General features: G+C 39.7%; 1 pseudogene; it reads right to left on the bottom strand.

Annotated features, from left to right (window-relative positions):
- Positions 1–2,323: 2,323 nt before the first annotated feature.
- Positions 2,324–8,786, bottom strand: LOC137234770 (uncharacterized; annotated as a pseudogene).
- Between the last annotated feature and the right edge of the window lie 3,459 nt (positions 8,787–12,245).

The following is a 12,245-nucleotide window of genomic DNA, read 5'->3' as shown; positions in this document are numbered from 1 at the left end:
GAACTTCAAAAACGAGTGAAGTGGAAGAATCCCAAAAAAAATATAAAAGTGGGAGATCTCGCTGTCCTCAAAGAGGACAACTTATCTCCCAACGAGTGGAGGCTAGGTAGAGTCGTCAACGTACACCCCGGAGAAGATAACCGAGTACGTGTAGTCGACCTCTTTACCGAGAAGGGTCAAGTCAGACGACCTTTGGTCAAACTGATCCTTCTTCCCAACGGAGGAGACGGATTGCGAGAAGGCCAATAACTCCTCGTAACAATCCCTCCGTTCCTCTCCCTCACTCCCTTCCGAATTCCACTTCCCTATCGAGACCCAAAACAAACCCAAATTTACTCGCTTGCCCAGAGCGAGGACACCACAAAATATACCATACCATTCACACGTTATCCCATAACGAGGATACCAGAAAAGCCCTAACGCAGATCCGCTATCTGCTACAGAACATAAAGGCCTTCGGCCTATTTTATTTACAATTTTCAATACGCAACCCCAATTCACTCGTTATCCCTTAACGAGGACAACAGAAGAGCCTACCGCAGAAGGGCGAACCGATCTACCACAGAAAACAGCTGCACTCGTTGGCGCGCAACGAGGCCCATCGCAAGACTAACGCTGATGAGAAAAGTCATTTGCACCAGATATTAGCAGGGTTTTATAATCTTAGAAATCCGAATTAAGCCAGTCCGAATATTTAAGAAAAGCACCTGACTATTCCAGACTTCGAATGAAAACCCCCAAAACTTTCAAATAATTTTAAATTTCTAAGCATTCAGCTTAATAGCGCATTAATTTTGCGTGCAAGGACATGCATTCATGCATAAATGCTATCCGACTGCATGCAGCGTCGAAACATTGTTTTTTGAATAAATTTAAGAAATATTTTTGGGCGCGTATTAAAAGTCGACCTTCTGTTCTATTAGTTCCGTCCATACGGAATGAATAGTTAATAGGCTCAATGGGTACATATGGCAATTTTACGTGAATCGAGTCGAGTTTTGACGTTGAACGCCGAATTTGAATTCGTTTAGGTTTCGTATGTTCCTAGGTTTATGAAAGTGTATGATTATCTGGAATCCGCACTTTCCATAAAACCTAGGCTCAACCCCACTCATAGATCATGGCATAGTTGATAGATTCATTAAAATGCAAAAAGGTTCAAAGAAGTGTGAAGTTCAGTACCGATGGGGTATTTGTAAACTGATTGCGTCCCAGTTATACTACTAATATTTTTCGAGAAATCGCAAAGAATCAACACAGTTAGCGGATATTATTCATGCTAGCACAATGAATCTTTCCAAAGGTATTAATTTCCTACCTGTTTCGACTATCTTTAAGTTGATTTATAAGTTGTTTTCAGCTTCCAGGGCTAGTAAAACATTAAACTTGTATGTTACAAATTTTAGATAAAACCGCTCTAAAGTCTTGCTCAAATATGGCACACAATTTCAAAATTGCCTCACAGGTTAGAATATATTTTCGACACAAACATTTATTTGTTAAGGAGTTACCTTTAACAGGAAAGTTTTAACTCGAATATGTGGTTAGTTCAGTAGTATTACTTGAAGGTGCCTTCTTACCTGCCAATTCCTTCGTTCTCATTAAGACTTGGCATTCAATTCCTCCCAGCATTTCCACTCCTACGGTTGCGACGTCGACCTGTACACAAGCATTTTAAAGGTTATTAATTCCCATTTTAAAAGACATTTCGTGCGGAATATTTCTAAAAGCACAACAATTTACTTACACTCACTCTGCTTTGGTAGCCGGGGTTAGCACGCCGTTTGCTGTCGTTGTGAATGTTGAGATACGTCAGACCTAGCCGGGACGGATTGTATGGTAGATAGTCCACCAGGAACAAAAAAACCCCAAGCTTATTTCTGTCTTTGGCGGCTACACGATCCAAGAGGCTTGTTCAATCCCTTCCGGATATGACCTGTACTTCGCACGACTCTCTTCAAAAAACTTCGTACGTATCACAGTTTTAAATTGTCAGATGAGGGTTGCAGAGGTCCCTAAGGTGCGTTTTCAAAAGGCTCACAACTCATGAAAATCACCGAGTATCTCTTGGAAGCGGCACATAGACTCTGCATAGAGTTTGAGGCCATTGTCATTCTCGTCCAAATAATATAATTATATTTTAGTCGTGCGCGCACAAAATATGAAAATAAATCCCCATGTATTCTTTAAATATCAGTGCGTCTGAATAGTAGCCTGGTATACATTCGTCTGGTGTTGTAATTGCTGTATGGATTCTGGACACACGGCGGGCATCCAAATCGGACGCACATGTTGTGTTAACTTCACTTAAAATTTACATACGCTACTTTATTTTTTCACTATCACCGCCACTCAAGTCGATTAGCGAATTACCAGTTGTGGTGGCGCCAGCAGTTGGATCACCTCTAGGTAACAGTGGTGCTGGCATTGCTATCGCTATCGTACCCATTGTGCTAACCATACGTGACCCCGCACGCACTGTCGTTATCGGTGCGGTATTATGAGTGTGTTGAGATTGTCCCAAAAATGAAATATTTATTAAATTATCAACGCCAAAAGATGTGATATGTGCTGAGCACGAGAATGATGACCATGGCCATGTAGGTGAGTGTTGGCCGTGCCCATGATTATGCTTCATGGGAAATGACTTTGGTAATTGATGGTAACGCACATCAGTAGATTTTAAGGTTTTTCAAAACAGTCATACAACTGTTTGATACCACTTTCAGTCGTCAATTTTGTTGAGTGTATAGTTTGAACATTGTCTAAATTGTGCGCAATCAGTCAGCCAGGTTCCGTCTACTATTGCATCAAACAAATTTGAGTGTTTAACCATTTATTTGAATTTAATAATTGGTACCAACAATCTCACGGTTGCCCTTTTCCTTATACAGTTCCTTTTAATTAGGCATATGCACTTGAATAAAAGGAATCGTATATTTAAATAAAATTGGTGGGAAAAAGCTAGTCAGGTCCTTAATTTTGGTATGCTTTAGCTTTTCCTTCTTCACTCTCTATATATATCCTGTATAATTTTTATTATACAATCATGTCTATTGACCCTATTGGAGTGTATTGCCTTTATCCATAATCAATGCTTCGTTCGGACTATCCTGTTAAATTTGATTCAACATCTACTACACACATGTAGTATTCTCGTCTTGTGTCTGCTAATTTTCACAATTAAAAGATATATCAGTAGTGCTTTCATAGGGCAGACGACCTTTAAACGAGAGGCTGGAAAAGTCCACCGGTCAAGAAGTATATAGTTATCTGTGGGAAATGTAGGGAATTGATTGTAACGCGCACCATCAGTAGATTCAAGCGTTCATTCAAAGCCTTCACTGCAATTTGTCTGTGTTGCTCAATATCATGTGAATCCGCACCATGCATTCATCTAGACACTAAAGATAAACTGGAGAGCGATGATGAACGTGGCGGTGCTGGTGTTTCAACCACAATCAGTTTTAGGCAGCCTACCTTAATCGGATTTACCAAAATGCTAATCACTGGTTGCGTAACTGGCAAATGGAAAATTCTCAGAACTATCACCCCTTCCGTTGGGATGCCATTGATCGAAGCGCAAATAAATCTATGCTACAATGAGTTCCGTACCAAACATTGCTGGATAAGCGCGATCCAATAATTTAATTGCCCACACAATAATTGACGCCACCAGCACGGTCAGGGGCACATTTCTAGTAGTTAATTTTCCTAAACGCACGGCTTGTGTACACGAAAGTACCGGGCTAAAGTTTTCCGTAAAGCAGATTTCTTGTATATTTTTCGTTCTGGTATAGTTCCTAATGGCAACTCAATCACTAGAACTAACCTTTGTACGGTTTGCCTAAAGCCAACGGCTGTGTTTTGTGGCGCCTTTCCTAAAGCTTGCACTAAATGCTTATGAACATCGCTATATTCGAATTTTGCGGCTTTATGCGTCCCAAATAATGTAAACATCTGACCCATTCATTGTTGCTGGCCGAAACTGGAAACATAGACTTCTTAACCAACCCATCAGCTTGACCATAGGAAAAACAGTGTAAGCAGTTACGCAGTAAACAATTAATAAAATCAAAGTTGCTGTACGTAGACGTGCATGAAGAAAGCCTCTTATAGTCTCCAAAGAGTTACTAAGCTCAGTCACGCCAGAGTGATAAAAATATGATTGAGCCCCAACCAAATCCAAAGTACGTCGATTTTGTCCAGCAATTTTGGACATAAGTGTCTCAGGACACACTGATGCACGGTTTAAATCCCCCTCGTCAATTAGTTTGACTAGCAAAAATAAATAGAAGTAGGCATCTACTTCAGCTATTGGTGCCTTGGAAGCTGAATGGCTTCGTGACACATCAGATTCGATAATCCCCTCTGGTGTATTGGGTAGTAAAGTGCGATTTCCCGATATGTCCCGGCTAAATAAATAGATTGTGCCATATTCTTGAAATTTACCCCCCAGAGGTTCCAACATTTTGCCACAACTTGGAAAGAAAAAAAAATTCATTAATACATGCGTCAATGGGCATCGCAAAGGTGTGGCAACTGCCGGCGCGGCCGACGCCGCAGTTGGAGCACCCCCTTTTGCGATGCCGGTACATACAAAACCAAAAAAAAAAAAAACAAAGAAAAACCAAGAAAAACTGACGCCCTGTCCGATGACCATCACCATCCACCAGAATCACCTGAAAAGATAAAAATTTAATTATCAATAAGTTCTTAACCATATTTTTAATTGAATGTTAAATTTTACTTACCCTTATTCTGCATCCAAAAATCGGCAAACGATTGTACTACGGCCACGCGCCGTAGTAAAAAGAATGAAGCAACGGGAAAAATCTTTCGATTAGTCCCGTTTGTTTCAATTCTGAGGAATTTACATTCAATACACGGACGTGTATGAATGTGCGCAATTTTTTTTGTCTTTGCTGCCGGTAAATATCTACCAGTACGCGGACTTTTTAAGAGGAAAATGTTGGTAGACAAAAAAAAAAAAAAATGAAAATAGTAGTAGTTGGTAGTTTTTTACCAAGAAAACAACAGCTACAGTTCATATTTTGTACCAAACAATTAATAATGTATTGTAAAACAAATAACGCGCATTTCAAGGAAATGACACCTTTAAAACACGTAAAGAAGACAAAATTACATGTACCTTTGCATATACCTATGTACATAGCTTATGCCTATACGATACTCACTTTTTCCTGTATCGTGAGTGTGAAATACTGACAAACATGCACCAAAACGTCTACCTACCACAACAATTTTCCAAGGTACCAAAATTACTGCCGCAAAATAACCAATTTCAGCATGTTATCGTTTACGTAAAACTTCTTATTGTCGTTCAAATTATGCAAAAAAGAAAAAAAACTGAGAAAAATAGCGCAGAAAATATTCGCGTACTCAGTCATTATATTTCTCTACTCAAAAATTTATTTCCTGTTAAAGTTCTTTACAAATTTTTCAAAATTTACTGATTTGGTCAGTATCGCTTCCTAATGTTAGTTGGGTGGGCTCTGCAATTCAATACTTTAAAATTATCGCAGTATGCGTTTTCATTGCGAAAATACTGAAATATTGGTAGAATCTAAGTGTTGGTAGCAGAAGTAGTAGAAAATGAAAAATGGGTCAAAAAGGTTGGTCAAACTACCAATGCGGTAAAGTACGTATGTACATATATATGCCGAGTTTTAAATGTACATTATATTAGGGATGCATAAAATGATGCAAACGGGTACCGAAGAACCCGTTTCCGAAAAATCGGTACCGGAGCCAAACACCCTTCGGGAACCGTGCCATTTGCTAAAGGCCATCAATTAAACAGGACTAGAAGCGTACTTGGGGAAAGGTTGAATAAACAACTCTCATAAATAACGGAAAGGTAATACAAATGATTCTCCTCATCCAAAACGAAAATTTTTTTTATTTTTTCTTTACATCGCATACAATTTTGCTGTCCAAACATTTTTTTTGTGGAGGGCAGGGAAGTTGTTGGGTTTTAGCACCAACAACACAAATAACAGCGACTCAAAAGAACCCACGATATACACTTTCTACCCGGTTCGGCACCAGAATGTGTGAACCGAAAATCGTAAATGCTCATTTTCTGCAGCACTAGTGTGCCCGTGGCTAACTAAAACGCTGCCGGGTGACACAAAATAAAATAAGGCACTAAAGACCCAGGCACATAACGTGCGGGGAAAGAGGCCATGCACATAATGCACGCCACATATGAATATTTTTTTTTATGCAGCGACAGATGTTTCCCCTTATGCGCGCTAATAAAATGTCCCAAATCCCCAATAATACAATTAGGGACCACTCGCCCCCGCATTTTCGAGAATGACTTGACCCAGTCAAACATATTGCATTTCTTTCAGAAAAATGGGTCGCTTTGCCGCTATGCAACGAAACGCTGCCAAGAACGTCATGCGTTATACGTCGGAATGCCGCGCTTGTTTTAAGCAACATCCCATACGCCTGTGCCCCATCTTTCGGGCCAAAAAACCCGACGAGCGTCTTTACCTAGCGATCCGTGGGAGCTGCTGTGGAAATTGCTTGGCTCTAGACCACCGCTCTAACGCGTGCCCAAGCCAAGGCCGATGTAAAAAATGCGGCGAGAAACATCACACGATGCTTCACATCTCCTCGATTGATGAAGAGGAACAGCTACTCCACGAAGCCCGCTCCAAGCCATGGAGTGTACAAGTTGAGGAGGAGCTGGAATCACCCCGTGAGCGGATTGACGACTCCGTATCATTATATGCGTCAGATGCTGGAACGGAGACTGGGCCTCTTCGTCCAGCTCGAATCCACCGAACCGGAGCGGAGACTCGGTCTCTTCGCCCGAACACAACACAAGGAAGCGGCTCCAGCACAACACATCGACAGTCCAGCGCCATATTCGTAACGGCCGAGCGGAGACTCGGTCCCTTCGCCGGCAAACCAAGGACCCTCAACGTAGACAACAACCGCGCGACCGCAGAGCGGAGACAAGGCCTCTTCGCCTGCAACAACGACATCACACCCATCATCAACCACGAGATCGCAGTCACGGATCCAACTCGCTGCAGCTCACCACCGTGTCCGCCTTCCGGGCAGGGCTCCTAGCCCCGCATTCAGCTGCCACCGCCACCATGATACCGACGGTAGCGATCACCCCCACCGCGGTCGTGATAATAGAAGCAGGGGGGCGGCTACACCTCAATTCGCGCCTTAATCGATGGATGCTCCCCCACCACAGTGATTGCGGATGAGCTCGCCCAGGAGCTCCAACTTCCTACCAGCAGCATTGGCGGGCAAGCAGGATGTCTGCTGCGTATCCGAGGAAGACACGGACAGAACAAAAGGATTGCGACCCATGCTGCGGTCGTATCCAATTTTCGGCACATGACACCCACGACCAGCATCGACAGCGCTATCGCAGCCCCGTACGCACATCTCCGTCTTGCGGATCCGCAGTTCCATGCATCCGCGCCGATCCGCCTCATCCTAGGAACAGATGTATATGCGGAGATAATATTACCAGGGATTCTGCCCACCACGTTTGGCCCTTTGCTGGCTCAGAGTACCATCTTCGGTTGGGTGCTCTCGGGCACAACCAAGGCCTAACATGAAAATGTTCGGTAACGACCGAAATACTGGAATTTTTACACATTTTATCCTTTTTTTTTATTTATTTGTTATTGAATTTCTGTTGTACACAGTCGCAAGAGGTTTGCATTGTGACTTCGTACAAGTGAAAAATCTTTCTATCCCTCCATTGCCATACCTACGTGTCAAATCATAGCTGACAGGGAGGACGGCTGTCGCGAAGGGCCAGAGAATGGAAGAAAGGTTTCTTTTTCTTGTGTACGCCGTTATTAAATTGAAGTGCCATGAATTGCGCATTTGTTTCAAATCAGCTTTTCCTTTAAATTTGTATACAGAAAATCAGACTACAGATTAATACTCACTCGCTGTTCACTATTGTGAACGTTTTATCAAAAATTCGCCACTTGTATGAATTCACAAGGGAGGTGTGCGTTTAAAATCCTGTATCATTACAATAAGTTATTTTTTATTGAATTTTCTTCATACAAAATTCTATGCTTGTTCATTTCCAATGAATTTGTAATATACGACAAGAAATATGAACATATATATCTTTTTACTTTTTTGCAATCCCTAGCTCTAGGCAAACATGGCTCAGGCTTCTAACCATGACGGGAAAGTGGCGAATGACCGAGGCATCCGCAACCAAGCTCGCACACTACGCAACTCATCGTGCGTGCTGCCAAGCCGGCGGACTGGCCGTCGTTAGGTTAAGTTAGTTATAAGTTTTCTATTTTTTTTCCTCTTCTTTACGGTCGGTGATCCTTGGAGGACTGTGAGGTTGCGTACCGCAAGGGGGGCGGCATGTTTAGGCCCAATGCCTAACTTTCACCTGATTGACGGCGCCCCTCCCTAATGTTTTAATAATATTTCCAGCCACCCACACTCACGCCGCATTTGTGTGCATGCATGCACATGCATGCGTTGCGTACACATGCATGTGTGTGTGCAGGTTGTCAGCACCCATGCACGTATACGTAAGGGTGGTTGTGTGTGTGGTTTTTCCCCTCCTTAATACCAGAGGACCTTTTCGCGGCTTAGCGGTTGTCATCAACGGCACAAACGGCCTCTTTTTCGATCAACCGCCTACCGATACGCATCGTCCAAGGATCAACGCTGTACTTTGTTACACAGGTAAAATAACCCTTGTCATCTTTACATTGTACATTTCCGTTCAATTCAATTAAATACATTATAATAACGAGGAATTCCTCTTGGTGTTTTCTTTCTCGTATTTCTTTCGAGTGCACTATCAACCCGAGATCGACCCGTGTGCGCCTACCCATTGCCGGTTTCAGACGCACCCAGGCCGAACAATCTCATACAACCGATTGTTCATATAAGAAGTTTTGCGCAATTTCTTCCCCGTTTTAACAGCTAGAAGCTTCAAATTTCACCAAATGCTTACGTACATAGCATATATTGTTGTTTGAAAAAATCATAGAGATCGGTGGTATATATATTATATACCCCATATAAACTGCCATTTTTGCCCCTTTTTTACGGCTAGAAGCTTCAAAATTCATCAAATTTCATCAAATAGTTACGTTTACGTCATATATATTTGAAATACCTGATTCGTAGTCATAGTTCTTACATGCAGACCAGAAAAAACGTGAGGCTTTGCATCCTCACACAAAGTACCTACCTATTTTTATAACTTTCATGAAAATGAAATGGTATATTAATTTCGTCACGAAACCCAAAATTGTAAGTCCTTAAAGGAAAATAGATAGACCCAATATTAAGTATACCGAAATAATCAGGATGAAGAGCTGAGTTGATTTAGCCATGTCCGTCTGTTTGTTTGTATGCAAACTAGTCCCTCAATTTTTGAGATATCTTGATAAAATTTGGTGAGCCTGTGTATTTGGGTGTCCGATTAGACATTTGTAGGAACCGGCCGGATCGTACCAATATAGCATATATCCTCCATATAACCGACTTTTCAGAAAAAGAGGATTTTTGCCATATCTTCCTCAATTTAACAGATTGAAGCTTCAAACTTCACCATGTACTTTCGTATATTGCACATATTGTTGTCTGAAAAAATTGATGAGATCGGTCGTATATATAGTATATATCCCCCACAACCGATTGTTCAGATAAGAGACTTTTCGTAATTACTGCTCTATTTTAAGAGCTAGAGGCTTCAAATTTCAACGAATACTTACGTATATAGCATATATTTTTGTCTGAAAAAATCATAGAGATCGGTGGTATATATATTCTATACCCCATATAAACTGTCATTTTTGCCCCTTTTTTACGGCTAGAAGCTTCAAAATTCATCAAATTTAATCAAATAGTTACGTTTACGTCATATATTTTTGAAATACCTGTTTCGTGGTCATAGTTCTTACATGCAGACCACAAAAACGTGAAGCTTTGCATCGTCACATAAAGTACCTACCTATTTTTATACCTTTCATGAAAATGAAATGGTATATTAATTTCGCCACGAAACCGAAAATTGTAAGTCCTTAAAGGAAAATAGATAGACCCACCATTAAGTATACCGAAATAATCAGGTTGAAGAGCTGAGTTGATTTAGCCATGTCCGTCTGTCCGTCTGTCTGTTTGTATGCAAACTAGTCCCTCAATTTTTGAGATATCTTGATAAAATTTGGTGAGCGGCTGTATTTGTTTGTCCGATTAGACATTTGTCGAAACCGACCGGATCGGACCACTATAGCATATATCCTCCATACAACCGATTTTTCAGAAAAAGAGGATTTTTGTAATATCTTAGCCAATTTAACAGATTGAAGCTTCAAACTTCACCATATACTTTCGTATATTGCACATATTGTTGCCTGAAAAAATTTATGAGATCGGTCGTATATATAGTATACATCCCCCACAACCGATTGTTCAGATAAGGAACTTTTCGTAATTACTGCCCTATTTTAAGAGCTAGAGGTTTCAAATTTCAACGAATGCTTACATATATAGCACATATTGTTGTCTGAAAAAATCATAAAGATCGGTGATATATATAGTATATATATGGTGGTATATATAGTATATATATATAGTATATATATATATATACTTTCGCAAATTTTAGCCCCATTTTAACAGCTAGAAGCTTCAAATTTCACCAAATACTTACGCATATAGCATATATTGTTGTCTGAAAAAATCATAGAGATCGGTTGTATATATAGTAGATATCTCATACAACCGATTGTTCAGATAAGAAACTTTTCGCAATTTCTACCCCATTTTAACAGCTATAAGCTTCAAATTTCACCGATTGCTTACGTATATAGCATATATTGTTGTCTGAAAAAATCATAGAGATCGGTTGTATATATTGTATATATCTCATACAACCGATTGTTCAGATAAGAAACTTTTCGCAATTTCTACCCCATTTTAACAGCTATAAGCTTCAAATTTCACTGATTGCTTACGCATATAGCATATATTGTTGTCTGAAAAAAACATAGACATCGGTTGCATATATAGTATATATCTCATACAACCGATTGTTCAGATAAGAAACTTTTCGCAATTTCTACCCCATTTTAACAGCTATAAGCTTCAAATTTCACCGAATGCTTACGTATATAGCATGTATTGTTTTGTCAAAAAATCATAGAGATCGGTGATATATATAATATATATATGATGGTATATATAGTATATATATATAGTATATATATATTTTTTTTACGATTTCGGCCCCATTTTAACAGCTAGAAGCTTCAAATTTCACCAAATGCTTACGTGTATAGCATATATTGATGTCTGAAAAAATCATAGAGATCGGTGGTATATATATTATATACCCCATATAAACTCTAATTTTTGCCGCCTTTTTACGGCTAGAAGCTTCAAAATTCATCAAATTTCATCAAATAGTTACGTTTACGTCATATATTTTTGAAATACGTGATTCGTAGTCATAGTTTTTACATGCAGACCACAAAAAACGTGAAGCTTTGCATCCTCACACAGATTACCTACCTATTTTTTATTTTATATTTATCTTAAAAACCGTTTAGATATGTTCAAATTTCACCAAATGCTTACGTGTATAGCATATATTGTTGGCTGAGAAAATCATAGATACCGGTGGTATATATAGTATATATCCAATACAACCGATTGTTCAGATAAGAAACTTTGCGCAATTTCTTCCCCATTTTAACAGCTAGAAGCTTCAAATTTCACCAAATGCTTACGTGTATAGCATATATTGTTGTCTGAAAAAATCGTTGAGATCGGTGGTATATATAATATATATCTCATACAACCGATTGTTCAGTTAAGAAACTTTGCGCAATTTCTGCCCCTTTTTAACAGCTAGACGCTTCAAATTTCACCATATGCTTACGTATATAGCATATATTGTTGCCTGAAAAAATCATAGAGATCGGTGGTATATATATTATATACCCCATATAAACTCTAATTTTTGCCCCCTTTTTACGGCTAGAAGCTTCAAAATTCATCAAATTTCATCAAATAGTTACGTTTACGTCATATATTGTTGAAATACGTGATTCGTAGTCATAGTTTTTACACGCAGACCACAAAAAACCTGAAACTTTGCATCTTCACACAAGTTACCTACCTGTTTTTTATTTTATATTTATCTTAAAAATCGTTAAGGTATGTAGATCTGTTCACTATATATTTCT

Source organism: Eurosta solidaginis, chromosome X (assembly GCF_040869045.1).
Source record: "Eurosta solidaginis isolate ZX-2024a chromosome X, ASM4086904v1, whole genome shotgun sequence".
Lineage (NCBI taxonomy): Eukaryota > Metazoa > Arthropoda > Insecta > Diptera > Tephritidae > Eurosta > Eurosta solidaginis.
The sequence above is the reverse complement of the archived record's forward strand: the minus strand, read 5'-3'. Positions and strand labels throughout refer to the sequence as shown.